The sequence below is a fragment of the Narcine bancroftii genome, chromosome 6 (assembly GCF_036971445.1).
Source record: "Narcine bancroftii isolate sNarBan1 chromosome 6, sNarBan1.hap1, whole genome shotgun sequence".
Classification (NCBI taxonomy): domain Eukaryota; kingdom Metazoa; phylum Chordata; class Chondrichthyes; order Torpediniformes; family Narcinidae; genus Narcine; species Narcine bancroftii.
The window spans coordinates 180048856-180068863 of NC_091474.1; the positions used below are offsets into that span (position 1 = coordinate 180048856).

The following is a 20008-nucleotide window of genomic DNA, read 5'->3' on the forward strand; positions in this document are numbered from 1 at the left end:
AGTGGTAGACAAATTCTCCAGGTTTCCCTTTTCTATTCCCTGCCCACATATGACCTCGACGACAATTATTAAAAGAGACTGTGCAGCATCTTCACCCTATTCAGGTACCCCAACTATATTCATGGCGACCGGGAGTCCTCCTTTCCGGAGGAGTGACTCACAGACACGCGGCCCCTTGGCAGTCCGGTAGAAGGAGGAAGCCGCCCGTGCAACTAAACCTTTAGTCGGAGGGAGCGTCCACCTTCCCATCCATTTTTTTTTTTCACTCCCCCCCCCCCCTTTTCTCTGATTGTTCCCAGTGGTTTCTATTTAAAAAGAGGGGGTGAATGTAATGATATGGTTGTATGTACAGGCTGGCCCGCCCTCCTGATGACATACTCTCCTAGACTCCTCCCTGGTCTCCTCCCATGTGACCCAGGCCATAAAGGTCGAGTCCCCTCTTCCTCTCCTCATTTTCCTCATTTTCAGTCAGCAGGGTAAACATTTGACTGCTTGGGCCAGCAGTCTCTTGTATAAAAAAGCCTATCGTTCTCCTCAGTCTTTGTCTCTGTAATTATTGGGAAAACTGGTAGCGCCCAACACATATGTTTTCCTTTCCCAGGAACTCTGTGACAGGGACCACGCTGCCAGTGTGGCTGACGTCCCCAGGCCTGGTCCTACTCCGGAAACGTGAGGAGCCATAAGTCCGACCCTCTGGTTGAAAGGGTCCAGCCAGTTTCCCTTTGACTAACTTCTGAATGCAACAACAAACATTCAAAATGTGCCTTGAATTTATTTACGACCACCTTGGTTTTTTGCATCCAGATGTTGCCTGTGGATTACACAGTGCACCGTAAATACACCAGGTACAGATTTTTTCAAGAAACTGATGAAGCCACGATGATGGCCTGTTGCAATCCAAGAATGCTGGGAAGCGGGATAGCTTTCTCTCTGAAAAAAAATCTCAAACACATAAAATACTCTCTCCCCTTTTGTATTTGTTTCTAGTTGCCTTGCAAGTAACAGCTCTTGAACCAAACTTTCATCTCTGTCGAAACAAACAAAAGCAAGAAACAAAGATTCTTTTCCTGGCAGGGTGAACTCATCTAATTTTAAGCCAAATGCTTAAAATTGTCCAAACAATGTTGTGAATGTAGTGATATGTAATTACACCACTAGGTCACCAGGGGTCATCCCGGTGACCTTGTATATAAAGCAGTCCAGAGCTACAGTCTAGCCTTCCAGATTTGTCTTGCAGAGAGACAAGATCTCTTAGTGTACATATTAGTTTATTAAAGCTGTCTTACACTCGTACTGCTGGTGTGGTTATTGTCAGCACAGTGCTTTCAATGTTTGTGCCTTCAATGTTTTCAGCCATTTCTTCCACTCTTCTTTGAACAGAGTTATCACTGAAAGCGATAGCTTTAATAATTTGTTCAGGTGACTTGTGTGAAGCTGTGCATAAAACCTTACTTACTGCTGGCAGAATAAGCTCTTTCTGGGATGAGACTTACCAGATCTAGCAATGAGCAATGAGATGCTGTTTGATGCATGCAAACCATCACTGGATTGTTGTGAAGTGCTAGCAAACATATTTCCAATGGATTTCCCTTTCTGTATGTTTTCTCAAAGTGACTTAAAATATGCAAAGTTTTTGTCTGCATTATCAGAGCGCATTTGCTTCAAATGTTTAAGAAGCCCGGAAAGCTTCATGGTTTCATTTGAAAAGGCTCCTTCACACAGTCGGCACATGGGTTTCTGTTGGCTATTTTGTGCTGATACAAATCCATATTTCACATATTCCACACTATATTGCCGACATTTCTTTTTGTTTGCTTTGCTGAGGCCATATTTTATTCAGCAAAACAAAATGTCCTTTGTAAAAATCATACCAATCACAGCAAAATGCAACAGAAAAGAAACTTAAGGAAATACAATAGCAATGCAATTACCTCCGCAGTCTGCCCTTGGGTTCTACATCCGCGGATTCAACCAATTGTGGATCAAAAATATTTAAAATAGAAATTCCACAAAGTTCCAAAAAGCACGTGCGAGCACTACGACATTTTATAGAACCAGTAATACAGCGTAGCCTATATATGTATAACATGTGTATGTGCACTTAAGAAGTATAAGTTAATGCTGCCTGATGTAACCTAAATGTAAATAAAATGTGGCACGACAGAGGAGAAAGACAAAACAAAGCACTTCAAGCAAAAAAAAATGTAAAAACCATGTAAATCACTGCAAGAGAGTTAGATAAGACTCTTGTGGGTAACGGAGTTAAGGGTTATGGGGATAAGGCTGGAAAGGGGTACTGATGGTAATGATCAGCCATGATCTAAAATGGCGGTGCTGGCCCGACGGGCCAAATGGCCTACTCCAGCTCCTATTGTCTATTGTCTATTGTCTATTTTCTAAAACACAACAGAAAAACCCCCCACGGTCTGGCTGTCAGGTGCTCAATAGGCAGGTGGTTGGGGTGAGGATCAACTGCCGGGAGCTCGATGAGCAGGCAGCCTCGGCGAGGATCAGCCATTAGGAGCTCGATGGGCGGGCAGCCAGAGTGCGGATCAGCCGTTGGGAGTTCGATGGGCGGGCAGCCAGGGCGAGGATCAGCCATCAGGAGCTCGATGGGAAGGCTGCTGGGGGCGAGGATTAGCTGTCAGGAGCACGATGAAAGGGTGGAAGGGGCCAAAAATAGAGAGGGGGGGGGTTGTGTATTTATACATAATTTAAATATACATTACAACCTGAAGAAAATTTTAAATTCTTACAAACCTGGAGCATTGGCCCTTGCAGATATGAATGTAGTACATGTACTGTCCAGAGGACGTAAACAAGAAACAAACAAACATTCACCTCCCCCTTTTCTTCCCTCTGATCCCTTGGATCTTCCCACTGCCCCCAGTGGACCGCAGGGCCCACTTTGTTGATCAATATTCTATAGCAAATAAAGGTTGGCTCAACTTAAGTCTTTTGGAGTCATTGAGGATGCATCACATGTATATTACAGTTCTATGTATTATTACATGACAATAAAAGGAATTGTGTATCAGTAGTAAGTTGGAGAGAGCACTAATGTAGAGCAAAAATATAATAGAATTCACTTCACGGAAACAATTCTGCAACCCTGTCAGCTCCAAGCTGAAAACTTGCCTGCAGAATGTGACAGTGCAAGTCAAACTCCAAATGAACTGCAATTAATTAAGGATTGCTTAAAATCCCACGGATGTCAGTCTTCTTTCTGGTGTTCAGTATTTCCTCTATCCTCTCACATTGTGCTTTAGATATATTTGCACAACAAAAAGATTTGTATGAGAATTGATTTTATTCTTCAATCTTCTGTATACATGGAGTATCAGGATGGTCGACAGGACACTATCTCAATCCAGGACACCCCTTGACTGACCAGCCAATCCCCTCCCCTGGTAATCCTGACCAACCGGCCCTACCCGATTTTGCACTCCAAACTCCAACCAACCCAAACAGCACCACAGTACCAACACCCCCTCAACCATCAGAAGCACCGCCTGTTGCACAAGACACCGCCCGGGGAAACGGCAGCTGTGCCACAGCAGCCCCTGCCATGGTCCCAATGACAGACGAGACCACTAGCCAGGCTGAACCTGTAAGGGACTTTGGAACTGCAATGAACACTAAAACCACATCACCTCACCAGACTTTGTTTAAAAAGGAGGGGTGAATGTGGTGCTACCCCTATGTATATATGTACTGTGTGGGTTGGCCTGCCCCCTGAACCTGTGACTCCAACTTCCCAGATATCTCCATAAAGACTGTCACACCCAAACCCTTCCCTCAGTACCTGCCTAGGAACCGGGCCAGGAACATGCAAGCTGTGCTGACACTTAAGGTAATTAAAGCCTATTAATCCCGACTCTCTGTCTGATTGTGGTTGATTGGCAGTACATGCCAGCAACTCTGAAATTTGACAGCTTAGACACGCAAACACCAAAGTTTTCGGATCAAATGTTTGTGAGCAGACGACTTCTTGGTTTATTTTTCATGTGGATGGCAGCATTGTGCAATTTCGCTGGACTGACAGCTCGCAGCTCTTTCCAGAAAGGGGAAGCTTCAAGGTTCCTTTTATTGTTATGTAATTATACATGAACATGTAATAAACATGATACACTTCAACATCTGTGTGTCATAAAGCACACACAAGTCTCCATGAGCAATGCCTATGTGGAGCAATCCTACACAGGCAAGGCCCCTCATCTCTTCCTCCACTACATTCGTGCTGCCTTATGAACCCATGATGAGCTTGTTGATTTCATCCACTTTGCTGCCAACTTCCGCTCTGACATGAAATTCACTTGGTCCATCTCTAGCAACACTTCCCCCCCCCCCCCCCCCCGATCTTTCTGTCTCCATCTCAGGAGATAACGCTCCACAGATATCTTCTATAAACCCACCAACTCCCACAGCTACCTCGACTACACCTTTAATCACCCTGTCCCCTGTGAGGATTCCATTCTGTTCTCTCACTGTCTCTGTCGCATCTGCACCCAGGGTGAGGACTTGTATGCCAGATCATCCTTCTTCAAACAACGTGGCTTTCCCTCTATTACCATTAACCCTACAGCACAATACAGGCCTTTGACCCACAAAGTTGTGCTGAAACCTACCTTAACGTGGTCCTTTAGGAGCTGCAGTTTGACACATCGGATGCAGATATGGCCATCCGGAAGTCTAGGATACTCTAGGGCCTCCCACATCTGACACTCACCCGCATATCCTCCATTACCTGCACATCTGCCCTGGTCCCCTCTGTCCCCACATGCAACAAGGAAAGGACTCCTCTTGTCCTCACCTACAATCCCATCAGTCTCCACATCCCACATATCCTCCTCTGCCATTTTCACCACTTATTATGTGATCCCACCACAAGCGTATAGTCACTTCTCCTCCCTCCAGAGGGACCGCTCTTTCTTCGACTCCAATCATACTCTTGGGACCTACCCCATGACCACAGAAGAATCTCCACTTGCAACCACATCTCCTCTCACCACCATCCAGGGCCCCAAATAGTCCTTCCAAATGAAGCAACGCTTCACTTGTGAATCTGCGGGTGTCATCTACTGCATCCGGTGCTCCCCCTGTGGTCTGCTCTACATTGGAGAGACTGGACTCAGACTGGGAGATTGCTTTGTTGAGCACCCTGCTCTGTATGCCTCAATACTGTGGATCTCCCAGTGGCCAGTGCCAGATTTATATATGGGCTGAACAGGCTGCAGCCTAGGGCCTCATAATCTAGGGGGACCTTTGCCTCCTGCCAAAAAAAATAGAAAAATAAATTTACCATTAATTTATTTAATTTGTTACAATAAAAATTAGGGGAGAAAATAATGTGCAAGCATAAATCCAAAATTCAGGAACACATTGATGGGAGTGCCAAACACACTCGCCTTTGATTTTAATATTTAGGCCCAGTTGCCTAGTAACATTAAACATGTATGTATAACAATTGCACAAGTTTTCACACAGGATTTTCCTGCATGGCCGATTCTCAACTTGTGGGAATTCTGAATTCTTAGCAGGATTCCAACAATCACGCATGTTGACGAAATCTCTGAGATGACTGTCTATCATTAGAACGTGTATTATGAGAACAAGTGACGATTCTTTACAGTCAACAATGTCCCAAAATCAGTTGTCTGATCTGAGCATTCTCTGCATAGAAAATGATAAATTGCAACTTACTGATTTTAATGACATAATTGATGTTTGCATCCAAAAAATCTTGAAACTATTCTGACGTTGTATATAGTGTCATGTTGAAACATAGCTAGGAATGTTCTGTGTGAACATCTTCATTAATTCCATACTTTTGTAGAGTTATTAAAGGTTATAAATATATAAACAATCTTCTTATCAATGCTAACATTTCACCAGTGTTCTAATTTCATTGTCTAGACAAAAAAAAGAGAACGAGGTATGTTTCTCATGATCAGATGCCCTAGGCCTCCCAATGTCTCCTAGCCCAGGGCCTCCAGTTGTGTTAATCTGGAACTGCCAGTGGCCACCCATTTCAATTCTTCATCCTATGCCCTTGCCGACATGTCTGTCATGGTCTCATGCACTGCCAGACTGAGAACACCTGTAAATTGGAGGAACAACACCTGACTGGGCACCCTTCAATCAGATGGCATTAATATAGACTTCTCTGGCTTTTGTTAAACACCCCACCCCCCCCCCCCCCCACCACCACCGCTTCCACCGTCATCTCTCCATTCCCAGTCTCTTTTCCCACAGTCAATATAAATTCTACCTAGTTCCTTATCAAATCTATTTAACACCTTTTGTTGGTCTGGATTCCTCCCCCATTGTTTGAATTCTGACTCTTTCTGATTATTTTCCCCTGAAGAAGGGCTCAGGCCTGAAACATCGACTATATCTATCTCTGTCTCCTGTAGATGCTGAAAATACCAGCTGAGTTCCTCCAGCATTTTGATGTTTTTACTACAATCACAGCATCTGCAGCCAATCGTGTTTCACCCCAAACAATGGACGAAAGAGAAGAAAAAGAGAATTCCTTCAGAGACAACAAGTGTCCGTGGATTTGTCTCCAGTACTCCCTCAGCCTCTGCAGCTGCACAGACTCTTGTTCAATCCATTGACAACCCGAGTTCCAGGTCCAAACCTATACAATCAGGAAGCCTTCACCACTCAAGGCCCTTTGGGAGCCCTTCCTGCCCTCAGCACCCTCTCAAATCCCAGTTTGAATACCTGGTTCCCATGAGCCAGTCTCCAGCAGCCCACAGCCTCTGTGGGTCCTTCAACTGCAAGTTGCCAGCAGCCCACAGCCTGTCTCATTGTCCTCCATGCTTTGCCTGCTCCACAGAAGGTATTCTTCCCGCTTCTGGGGCCCTGCGTCAGTCTGCTGCTCCCCTGGAGTCTGAACCCCCTCGAGTTATGCTGCCAAGCATTGGCACTGACATATTGGGCACAGACATCATTGCTGCAGGATAGAAAAAGATCAGCTTCTTTAAAAAGCTGTTTGAACCCTGTATGACTGTATCACAGTAGGATCGTGCGGAGCAGCCCTGTGTCGTTGTTTCCTGCTCTTCCGGGTTCGTACCAGCAGCAGCATTGCAGTTGCACCAGCTCCTGCAGTACCACCATTGTATTTTAGATAAGTACAATCTGCTAGAGGAATGCACTGGGTAGAACAGCATCAATAGTAGTTAGTAATAGTTGTTTATTTCTATAGAGCATTTAACACAATGCACATTGATCCAAAGCACTGAACATGCAATTAGGAATAAATTGGTTACTATCTAAATGATAGCAGGCAGCCAAAATACACCGGCACAGCCATCTTTCTACAGAGACTATCCCACTTAGAACATTAATTATTTAAACCCTAACCCGTTCCTCCCGATCGCAGTAACGAACAACTTCTCATGTCAAGTCAACATTATTTATCATTCATCCCATGTTTGCACGGTGGGACAAGATAGTGTTTCTCCAGGACCATGGAGCAAATTTACATAGATATAAGTTAGGAAGGCAGTTAACATATTAAAATATTAAGGTGTTAAGACGTATACACTGGAAATCCATGGCACACTATCCTCATCTGGGAGTTCAGTAGCGTGATGGCTTGGGGGGAAAAAGCTGTTTCCCGCTCTGGGTTCAAGGGCTTGAGTGCTTCAGTACCTCCTGCCTGATGGGCAGGAGTTTATATGTGGGATGTGTGGAGTCTTTTAAATTGTTTATTGCTTTCTGCCTGCATTGAGTGTAGTAAATGTTCTTCATGCTAGGAAGAGGTTCCTTAATGGTCTTTTCTGAAGACTTCACTATCCTCCGCAGGGTCTTTCAATCTGAGGTGGTACACCTTCCAAAACAGGCGGTGATACAGTTGCATAGGATGCTCTTAATACATCCTCTGTAGAATGTAATGAGGAGGGCAGGTGGGAGAGGGATTTTCCTTAGCCTTTGCTGGAACTAGAGGCACTGTTGGGCTTTTTTGGCTTTGGAATTGGTGCTAAAGGACTAGGTGACGTTGTCCTTCAGATGCACACCGAGGAACTTGATGACTTCAACAGTAGACCCATCAATGGTCAGAGGAGTGTGATCTCTCCGGGCCCTCCTGAAGTTGACAATCGTCTCTTTTGTATTTTTTAACATTCAGATACAGATGGTTGGCTCTGCACCAATTTTTAGTGTCTGTACTTTGTCTCTGAATGCTGCCTCCTCGTCTTTACTGATCAGGCCAACCACTTGAACTTGATGATGTGGTTCGAGCAGTGTTTGGCTGCACCATCTTGGGTCAGCAGGTTGAACAGCAGTGAACTAAGCATGCAGCCCTGGGGGGGGGGGGGGGGGGGGTGGGCGGGTGGCGGCCTTGCTCAGAGTGACAATCTTGGAGGTGCTGTTCTGATCCAGACTACCTGAGGTCTCCCCGTCAGGAAATCAGAATCCAATTGCACGGGGAGGTTTTTAGACCCAGCAGGATCAACTTCCTTATCAGGTACTGAGGTAATATCATGTTGAATGCCAAACTGAAGTCAATAAACAGCATTCAAACATACGAGTCTTTATTTTCCAGGTGAGTGAGGGCTAGATGAAGGGTGATGGCTGTAGCATCATCCATTCTCAATTTTAAATGAACAACTGTGCTACAAACATCAGATCTCAAAGAATAAATGGTGAACACAAATAAACCCAGTTGCAATTCTTTTTAGATGTTACAAAAAACTCCAACTGCAGCCATCTTAGGGCTGGTTTACCGGCGTCAGCAAGATTTAGATGTTACCGTCTGCCAGCTTCAAAGAATAACCACCAACCAAGTCAGTTTCTCAAGTTGGAAGAGCAACAGTCCTCCTCAAAGCCCTCCTACCCCAGATGATCCAAACACCATGAGGCCCTACTGCTCAGGTCAACATTGACCACAACCAACACATCTCTGAGATTCTCAGATTTAAGGGAAGAGGGGAAAGATTAACAATAGTCCTAAGGGGACCACGCACATAATCCTAACTAAACCCCAGTACAGCCCTTGCTATTCAACAGACAACATGCCAGATGTTCAAGGTCCAGGTCATTTATTTGGCACATGCCAAGTATATTAAGCTGCAGGAGAAACAAAATGGTCAATGTTGTGGGCAAGAAACCAGGACCGAGAGTACAGAGAAAAGAGAACTAGTATAATAAAGGTCAAGGTTGGAAGGGTTGGAGCAGGGTCAGTGGGAGATTGGTAGACCAGGGAGAGGTGAAGAATGCCATACAGAGGGAGTTACACAGGCAAATACCTGATAAAAGGAGAGAGATGCAGGAGAAGCAAAGGGATAAGATGAAGGAAGCCGTGTTATACAATGTGGTGTGGGTGATAAATAGGGACAATGACTGCCAGTTCCGGAATCTTATAAGAGGTGACAATGATGGCATAATGAGAGACCAAATGGAACTGAGGGGGTGGAAGGAGGGAGGACTAGGCAGAAGGAACTAAAAGGGGATATAGTGGTGGAAAAGGAAGAAAAGAGAAAGGAGAATGAGAATGGGTGGGGTATGTGTGAAGGTGGATGGGAAAGGGAACAAAAATAAGTCAGCTTTTCTTTCTCCAGTCATAATTGCATGTGCAGGTACATAAATACCACCTAAACTCCCACTCTTATCTGTTAGTTTGGGAGGGAGCCACAGTTTCACAATGAGATTACAGATGAGATTGATTAACAGGGGAGCAAGTCCCTGACTTGGTGTATAAGGTGGTGAGTGTGTCAGATGTAAATATTGTCTGTTACAACTGACTGACTGCATTTGTCATCCTTGTTCTGACTCAGTAAGTTGGGGAAGATGAGTGTTTGAGGTTACTGATAGATGCTAAAATCAAAGCTTATGAAACTCCAGGACTAAAGATATAAAGTTCTACTTGAAATTCACATAAAATGCTAGAAACGAAAATTGAGAATCCTGAAGCCTTCAGCAGGTCAGGGTTCATCACTAGAGAAAAGCAGTCAATATTTCAGGTGAAGGATCTTTCTTCAGAACTGAAAATAAAGTGAAAAGACAAGCTTCCTTTTTAAGTTTTGGAGACAGGTATGGTGGGATAAATAAATATGACACTATACCTTGAATACAGTTTTAAAATTTAACTTCTTTTAGAAAAAAAATCACTCTGTAAGCATATTACATTTACTGCCCTAAAATAGTTAACAATTGTATTTTAATTGATCAACTTTTTTTTCAAATTAGTTGTTGACTCTCTGAGGTCCTGCTGTCAAATAAAATGGGTAACATTTGAATATATTTAATTCTTGCAATATTCAACCACAAAAAAAACCACAAGAAAGAAATAAGAGTTTTGCTGCATTGTAAAAGATGCAAAGAGTATCTTCTGAATTTGATTTGCAAAAGTATAATTTGAATGAATATAAAACCATTGCCTTTTCAGAATGGTGCTTTGTGTCCCATTGCACTTCCTTTTCCTGTTCCAGGGAACACAGAGTAGACTTTCATTCTTAGAGAGACCAAAATCTGGAATTTTTTTTGATCACCAGCACTTCTCAGGGGATTAGTCCTGGTGTAAATCTGAGGGTTTGATCCAACATCCAGCCCCAGCCTCTCTCTGCAACATGTCTAGTGTTTTCTTCACTGCACACTTTAGTAAGACCAGCAATGAAGCAAATACTCTTGGTTGTGACCTTCAGGTTATTTTGCCAAGCACATATGATGGACTGAAACAAATTGGATCCTGAAGATTCCAAATGGATCCATTAACTATCAACACCTCAATTCGCCTTTTATCCTTCAGTCCCCCCCCCCCAACCCTCATTAAATTTCAACAACAGAAGGCCCTCCACAAATTTTACTTCATTGTACAACCAGAAAGCAATTACTTTTCATTTGTAGTGTTTATGGAACTTAAAGGTATTAACAGCATGCTTGGAAAAACAGAAGCCTGGATATCAGGTTGATTTTGATAAATTATTATAATTAACAGGTAAAACAATTTAGAGTCATAAAGTACAGGACGGAAACAGATCCTCAGGTCCTACTCATCCTTGCTGACCAAGTTGCTTATCTGAGCTGGTCCAATTTGCCTACACTTGGCCCATATCCATTTGAACTTTTTCCTGCCCATGAATCTGTCCAAATGTCTTTTTAATTATAATGCTACCCTCTTCTACAGTTTCCTCTGGCAACTTAAACCAAGACAGATTGCACAAATATTCATTTCTGTTTGATTATTCTTCAGAAAATTGGCACAGGCTTTAATGTGTGCTAATGTACATTAGAATGTTAGGTGCATTTCAACAATCAGACACACACCTAGTTCTGTCCTTGATTACACACTCACATTTCCTTTCTTGTTTGTATACTTTGGAGCTTTTGGGTATTGGGTATTTGGGCATTTTCCCTTTTGATTTGTCCATTCCCCCTGGGATTGTAAATTGTAGTGTGGCTGGTGGCAATCCCTCTCTCGTGCAGGCACTGCTGTACTTCTGTGCTCATGAATGCAGCACCCCTGTCTGTGTATATATAGTTCGGGTACCCAAATATGCTGAAGATGGGTTGGAGGCATTTTATAACAGTGGCTGCTGATACATCAGAACACGGGATTGCGAAGGGGAAACGGAAATAATCATCTTTTATGTTTAGGAAATAGACATTTCTATTATTGAACAGTAGTGGGCCTTTAAAATCGAGGCTGAGGCGCTCAAAAGGTTTGATAGCTTTTATCAGGGTGGCTTTGTCTGGCCGGTAAAATTGCTGCTAACAGGATCTGGTGCTCACTTGGGCATGTGGGGAGGGCAAGGCGGATGACTAACCCCTGGTCAATAAAACTTTCAGTGCTTCCACTATCTATTAAGCAATTTACCCTCACATCATTAATTTTGATGCACACAGTGGCATCAAATAAATTGTGTGGACTCGCTTGATTCATGCGTATCCTTCTGGCGTGTCCTTCCATCCGATAGTACTCGCCGTCATATTCATCTCCTGAAGACTGTCCTCTGTTTTGTAGCATTTGTCCAAGATGGCTGGCTGCACATGGCATTCTTCTTCTTCTGTTTGTCTGTGGAGAAAGAAGAGCTTTCCCGCCTCTCATTAGCATGAGAATGGGCCTTGGCTGTGGCCTTGGGGCTTCTGCAGATTTTTGCACAATGCCCACGTTTTCCACAGTTTGGAACAGACATTTTCTCTGGCAGGGCAGAGGGCTCTGGAGTGTTTTCTTTGTTCACAGAAAAAGCACTTGGGACCCTCAAGGTGCTGCTGCTGCTGTGAATTCCTGTGAGGCAGCAAACTTTTCTTTTCCTGGGGCTAGAGAGTCCAGCAGTGTGACGTTTGTCTCAGCCCCAGGGTCCTGTGAGTACTCCTCCAATTCTTTCCTGGTGCTTTCTAAACTTTCCTCAATAGTCTCTGCCTCATCTAGCCCTACCATTCCTTTCTCCAGCAATCGATGTCTTGTCTCAGTGGACCATATGCCCGCAACAATTCTGTCCCTAATAAGGTCCTCCACATACTCCTGAGCTGATACTGCTTTAAAGTTGCAGCCTCTCGCCAGGTCTTTCAGAGAGAGTATAAAGTCTCTGGCAGACTCCCCTACTTGTTGTGACCTGGTCATGAGCCTGTACCAGGAGTGGAGTTCACTATGTCCCTTACTGTAATGCCTCTGTAAAATGCTCATTGCCTTTTGGTAGGACCTGGCATCCTGTATAAGGGAGTAAGGGTGGTCTCCCAGCTGGGCTAACAGCAGCATTAATAGCTCTTTATCCGATGTCTTAGCACCCTCCACGTAATTCAGAAAGCATCTCTGCCAGCGGCCAAAGTGTGTGCCGGCTCTGGGATTTCTGGAGTCGAGCTCTAGCCTTTCTGGTCGCAGCACATGGCTAAGCCGCAGTCTCTGGTCCCTTAGGTGTAGCAAGGGCAGACCCTGGGGTACTGGGAACTTCTGGTAGAGCCTCTGTGGGGCTTGTGTCTGCTGGAGGAGTAACCTGGGTGATTGGGGCTGTTGGCTGAGTCTCTGGCTTTGGGACATTTGCAGCCATAGCCTCAGGTCTCCGTGGTACTGTGGAAACTGCTGCTGGGGTAGTGACGATAGCAGTGTCTGCTTTCCCTGGCTCTGGAGTGGTCAGGAATTCTGCACAAATGTGGCACATACGTCTTGTGGAGATCCTTCCACCCACGCTAGTAGAGGCCCCTTTCTGATGAGACCGCAGTTTAGTTCTGCAGTGCCTGTACCAGTGAACCCATGGGCAGACAGGGCTCTGGGCCGTTTCTTACCTGTCCTATTTTACTTCTGTGGTTTTCCCCACATTCCACCATGATTCCAGTACAGTGGGCCCTCGCCATCTCTATCCTTGGATGCACGTGTGTGCTAGTCGTCCCCGGATTCCATTCCTCAGGAAGAGTCTCCAGGTGGTTGGGAATGCGCATTGGAGCAGAAGCAGCTTCCATCTTAGTAGCTATGATATTAGTTTATTTAATTGTACTGACAATAACCACACCAGCAGTGCGAGTATAAGACAGCTTTAATAAACTAATATGTACACTAAGAGGTCTTGTAGTTCTGGACTGCCTTATATACAAGGTCACTGGTATGACCCCTGGTGACCTAGTGGTGTAATTACATATCACCACAGGTATAACATTTGTTGAATAGTCACAATGCAACAAACAGCACATCCAGTTAATTTTTACCTAATACAACAGTGCTGACAGGAGACGTGACTGGCAGTTTCAATATTGAGTGGAGGTGGATCACCTCCTCCCAATGTGGACAGAGTGTACTTGAACCAAGAGGGAGTACTTTTTTCCAACATCTGTTCAGGTGCAGGCTCTGTGTTAGCAGAGAAATTACTTTGTCTACTTTGGTTTCTCTCTGACCAGATGGTATCTGATACACACTATCAATGACTCTAAAGACTGAGTGAGGAGTGATGAGCTGGCCTAACTCCATGTGCTTGAATGAATGGAAGGGGGCAGGAAGGTCGACCTTTATGGCCAGGTCACAGGGATAGGGGTCACATGGATAGGGGTCAAGTCATCAGTGGGCAGGCCAGCCACTTAGGTACAGAGCAACAGCAGTATATACATATATCACTACATTCACCCCCTCTATAAAAAACAAGACCCAGTCCTAGAGGTTCAGCCGGTCAGATAGCTTCCTCTGCCTGTGACCTGCACAGCTCTGCCGGTGGTGTACTGGTCGGCTCCATTGCTGATCGGGTGTCTTGAGGCGGGGCGGGGGGGGGGGGGGTCGGCAAGGCTGATGCCATAGGGAGTGGGTTCTGGTTGTCTGTGGGGGCAGTCGTGGTGGTCGGCTTGGCAAGGCGAGGGTCTCAGGCATGTGGTGTGGGTGCCTGGGAGGGTGTCAATAGCCTGCACCAAGTCCCTGTAGGGGCCAATACGTGTGTGTATGGGGATTGGGGCTGGAATAGGTGAGTGTCTCCCGCACATGCCTGGTACCAGACAGGGACTGGGTTTTCATGGCCATCAGGGTTCTGGACATATTCATATTGTGGAGTTGGGGGTTGTGTATCGTTATGGGAGGTTGCAGTCCTCTGAACGCCATTGTTACACTCTTAAACTGGCTCTAGAAGTCGAGGCCCATTAGTATTGATGCACAGAGCTGTGGCATCACAAGTAAATGAAAGTTATCATAGCATTCACCCCCACCATTAACGATGTTACACAGTACCCACGGATCTCCACAGATTGGTTCTTTCTGGCCATAGGGATGGTGCCGCTCATGGGTCTGACAGAGAGAGAGAGAGAGAGAGAGAGAGAGAGAGAGAGAGAGAGAGTTTCTGGGCAGTGATCAGGTGGATAAAGCTCTCTGTGCTCCCACTGTCAAATAGTAAGATCATATGCATTAAATGGTAGGTTATTGAGATGTGCAGAGCAACAAAGGGATTTAGGAGTTGTGGTCAATAGTACCCTCAAGGCTGATACTCAGGTAGATGGTGTGGTGAAGAAGGCATTTGGAATGTTGGCCTTCATAAATCGGAGTATTGAATTCAAGAGTAGGGAGGTTATGATGAAATTGTACAAGGCATTGGTGAGGCCAAATTTGGAGTACTGTGTACAGTTTTGGTCACCAAATTATAGGAAAGATATAAACAAAATAGAGAGAGTGCAGAGAAGATTCACAAGAATGTTGAAAGGATTTCAAGGTTTGAGTTAGAGGGAAAGGTTGTGCAGTCTGGGGCTTTTTTCTCTGGAGCGTAGAAGGTTGAGGGGGGACTTGATAAAAGTGTTTAAGATTTTAAAAGGGACAGACAGAGTAAATGTGGATAGGCTTTTTCAATTAAGAGTGGGGGAGATTCAAACTAGAGGGCATGGTTTAAGATTGAAGGGGAAAATTATAAGGGGAACATGAGGGGAAATTTCTTTACGCAAAGGGTGGTAGGGATGTGGAATGAGCTTCCGGCAGACGTGATCGAGGCGGAATCATTGGTTACATTTAAGGAAAGATTGGATCGTTACATGGAGAGGAGAGGACTGGAGGGGAATGGACCGGATGCTGGTCAGTGGGACTAGGAGGGTGGGAATTTGTTACGGAATGGACTAGTAGGGCCGAACTGGCCTGTTCTGTGCTGTAAGTGGTTATATGGTTATGGTTATCTTTTTTCCATTTACCTCGATCTCAATCATTGAGCGGGCAATAGGATGAGGTCTACACTGGTTCAGGGTCACAGAAGCCAGGATCAATTCATTGTTGTCGCTGTAGGAGGGGAGGCCAGACCAGTAAGATGGTGGCCTCCATGTTGACCATGTTGTTGCATCGGAAGAGGAAGGTGGAAATGACATCACCTAGGAAGGTGGAGGAGATGCTGGGTAAGGTGGTGACTCCTGGGTCACGCATGCAATCAAGCCATTCGGAGCTGGACGTGATGTCAGTGACACCCTGCTCACTCAGGAGGGTTTGGACGACTACAGACATGCTGGTAATGCCCTTTCTTTCTGCACCCCAAGCAGGTTGCCACTTTGGCTGGATAGAGTCATCTGGGGTGCTTCAGATGGCTGCAGTAGTGGCACCTCAGGTGTCATTCGTGGGGTTGTGACTCATTAATGCGGAGGCCATCTGTGATGCTGGCTTTCAACATGGCAGCATCCACAGTCTGCACATGGAGGCCCCGTTCTTACCAGCAATCTTGATGGCATTGCGTTGGGCTGAGTCGAGGGTCCTGGCAAGCTGGAAGGCTCTCTTCAGGGACATCTTGACCTCCTCAAGCAGTCGCTGATGGATGTAGTCAGACCTCACTCTATCCACGCAGGCATCTCGGACCAGATCTTCCACACACTGAGCTGCAGGCACGGGGGCTGTAGGTGTGCCCCAGCAGTCTCTCCCCAGGTTGTACAGCGCTCGGAGGAACTCGTCCATGGACTCACCGAGTTGCTGTCTTGAGGCCAGTCGATACCGTGAGTACACTTCATTCACCCGGGGTTGGTAGAGGTTATGGAGCTCAGCCATGGCCTTTGGGTAGGTCATGCAGCTCCGGATCGTCAGGTACACTCGGTGGCCCACTCTAGCTTGCAGGACCTTGAGTTTTTTCTTGTCAGAGTCCACCAGGCCCACTTCGACTTCAAGGAAGTTTGTGAAGCAGGCGATCCACTGCTCGTACCGTTCGGCAGCTCCGGGCATCTGTGGATCGATTTTTGAGGCAGTCAGGTCTCAGCAGCTTGTCCATCCCGTGTGGAGAATCAATGTGTATTAAATTGATACCCACTATCAATTACTCTAAAGACTGAGTGAGGAACGATCGGCTTTAACACACATTAGGTTTTGGCCGGCCCAACTCCATGTGTTCGAATGAACAGAAGGGGGCAGGGAGGTCGACCTTTATGACCAGGTCACAAGGAGAGGGGTTACATGGGGTCGAGTCATCAGTGGGCGGGCCTGCCACTTATGTACAGAGCAGCAGCTGTATATACATATATACACATCACTACGCATCTCAGTCACTGGGTATGAGCTTCCCAGGAGGGCAGGCAGCCACGAACTGCATTTCTCCAAAGGGCTCTCATTAAAAGCCAGGCCATTTCAACATATCTCCAACCTCTTAATGATCAGCGGTTGTGGATCATCCCGAAATTAAAGTTTGCATGTTTTATTTTTAATGTACTATGGTGTGACAATAAAAAAGAGAACCTTGATTTTGCTGATGATCAAATCCGTATTTCTAGACAACACACGGTTGACTTTAATCCTTAGGGAAACCAATCAGTCGGATATTTTTCACCAGCATTACTTCTCAGGGTAGTAAATCTTGGAAGATAACGGCTTCCCTAGCTCCTGATGTCAACTTAACACCCGGTATTCGTGATTTGTGCCTCTTCTCAGTGGTATTTCACAGGGATCGGTGCTGGGATCCTTGGCATTTATAACATATGGATGTAGATGCAGCAGGCACAATCAGTAAGCCTGCAGATGATAGGAAGATTGGTGGAGTTATTGACAGGATGGAGGGTGATTCTAATGTATTGTTGATAAGGGTTGAGAATGGAAGCTGGAGTCTAATCATGATAAATGTGAGGTTTGCATTTTACAAGTGCATTTGAGACTAGCATGTTCCATGAACAGTAAGAAATTAGGAAGCAATGAGGAACAGAGGGACTTTGTTGCGTCAGTCCAAGGATTCTTGAATGAATGGGTGAATGGGAATTTATTGTCATATGTTTAAGAACAATAAATTCTTATTTATTCAACCATTTTTTCAATGTACAGATACAATCGAAGTCTTATTGGCAGCACAGCTAGGAAATGTGGTTAAAAGCACAGAAACGCTGGGTGAATGCCTTGAAGAAGGGCTTGGGCCTGAAATGTCAGTTCTACAGTACCTCATCTGGAAACCTGCTGAGTTCCTCGCATATTTCTGTATTTTTTACTAAAACCACAGCATCTACAGACATCTCACTCCAGATAACGTGGTTAAAAGGGCATATGAATGTTTGCCTTCATTAGTTGTGGCATTGAATACAAGAGCGGAGAGGTAATGTCCCAGCTTTACAAAACTTTGCTCAGATATCAGCTGGAGAGCTGCATGTAATTCTGGTCATCACACAAAGGAAAATATGTGATAGCACTGGAGGGGGTGCAGCACAGATTCACTGGATGTTGCCTGAGAATCAATTATGATGAGAGAAAAGAAAGTGAGGTCTGTTTTTCCAAGAGTGGAAGAGGGAAAGAAGAGACATTTCAAAGGCATCTAAAATTAAATGAGTTGAGATGGGGTAAACTGCAGGTAACTTCTCCCTTAATGGGAGTGATTAAAATGAGAGACATAGATATCAGATAAGAGCAAGAGATTTTGAGGAGAGACACATGGAATCTTTTTCACCCAGAGAGTGTTAAATACCTCAAATGCATTGCTGGAGAGAGTGGTGGAAGAAGAGTGGCTGACAGCTTTTTGGAAGTGCCAAAAAATTGCCGAGGTATTGAAGGCTATGGGCCAAGAGCTGGAAGATGGGATTAGTCTGGGTGTTTGCCCACTGGTTGGAGTTATTATGTTAGGCTGAGTGATCTCCTTTCATGCTGTATGACTATTGTCATACAGTCAGTGTATTGTCTCTCCATTATTGGAGAAACTACATTCTCAGTAGCAAATACAGTATACAATGATGAAAGGAGTACAAATAATTCCTAAGTTTAAATAAGAGTTTTTGACTTTTTGGACAGAGGAGAAGGTAAGTTAACAGAGGTAGGAGTTAAATATTTTGTGTTGGCCTGATAAAGTATTTTGGGAGACGGAGCAGGTATTGGTGGAAATGAAACCTGAGCGTAAGACACAATCAATTTGGATAATTAATTATAAAATGTCTGTGTAACTGACATGATGAAAGAGTGTTTTCCTGCTGACCAATGTTATATGTTACACATTATAAATTATACCTCTGAGATATTATGATTTAACTTGAATGATTGTGAACGAGGTGCCTATAACACTGGACAATGAAGATTTTGATTCCTGAACCTTGTGGGTATATTTTATGGATTCTGGGCTGGGGATCACAAAAATCACCTTAAGATTTTCTTATACTATTTTTTAGATATTGTATAACTTATTTTTGTGATTTTCTGATTTCCTGTCATATTTTAAGTCTACTTCAAGTATATAAAACCATGAAGTGCAGCATGTCATTAAAAATTAATTTTCTGCATTCACATCTGGACGTTTTCCCTGTTGATCTTGGTTCAGTGAGTGACAAACATAGTGAAAGGTTTCACCAGGATATTGCTACAATGAAAAAGTGGTATCAGGGCAACTGGAATCCATCAACGCTGGCCAACTAATGTTGGACACTGACTCGAGAGGCATCAGATGCTGAGTACAAATGGAAATCAATGGCAAAAACATTTTTAGGTCAGTTGAACTAATGCAAGATTTTCATTATGTGATTAAATTGCTCAATTCAATAAAAGTTCATTCAGTGTTTTTCCAAAATTCCTATGTTATACAGCAAATCTGAAATTATCTTTGTGTTCAGCTTGAAGTTATCTATCGTAATCTCCATTTTATTTCAGGGGAAGCAAACCTTTTGAAAAAAAAAGATTGTCCAGTGTAATAATGTTTGGAACTAAAGTGAAAAATAAATTAACGAGTATATTCTTTATAATTTCATTTCCAAAACTACCCCTTTCCTTAATATAGACTATAGAGGTAAAAATATCAAATATGTAGGATAAGTGTGGATAAATTCTTGATGGTAATCACACAGACAGGGTGGCCAAGGGATGGATTTCTGTACTGTATGACCCTGGTTTTTTTTTGAATGAAGAAGTATTCAACAGTTTGGTTGCATTAGAAGAAATAGGATAACCTATGTTAAATAAATTAATGTTGAAAAGGAGGAAATCTGAAAATGAATGAATTGAGGAAAATTTGAAAATTGAGTTAATAATTTTAGCACCATGGGCACGAATTAAAATATTTACAAAGGAATCAACCAGTGTTCCCAGTGAAAATGATAAATAGTTCTGAATCATTCCTTCAAAAATATTTTCATTGGGGGTGAGTGGTGTGATGGCATAGGTGGGAAATGTGGGAAGACACTTCTC

The 20008-nt window shown here is 44.2% G+C and overlaps 1 long non-coding RNA gene across 1 annotated transcript in view; it reads right to left on the reverse strand.

The window, feature by feature from the left end:
* The window catches only part of LOC138736805 (uncharacterized), a 46726-nt gene that overhangs the window by 4984 nt on the left and 21734 nt on the right, over positions 1 to 20008 (reverse strand). Inside the window, exon 3 of the long non-coding RNA XR_011340592.1 lies at positions 17102 to 17374. This is a non-coding gene — a long non-coding RNA (uncharacterized lncRNA). The remainder of the gene's footprint in view (positions 1 to 17101; positions 17375 to 20008) is intronic.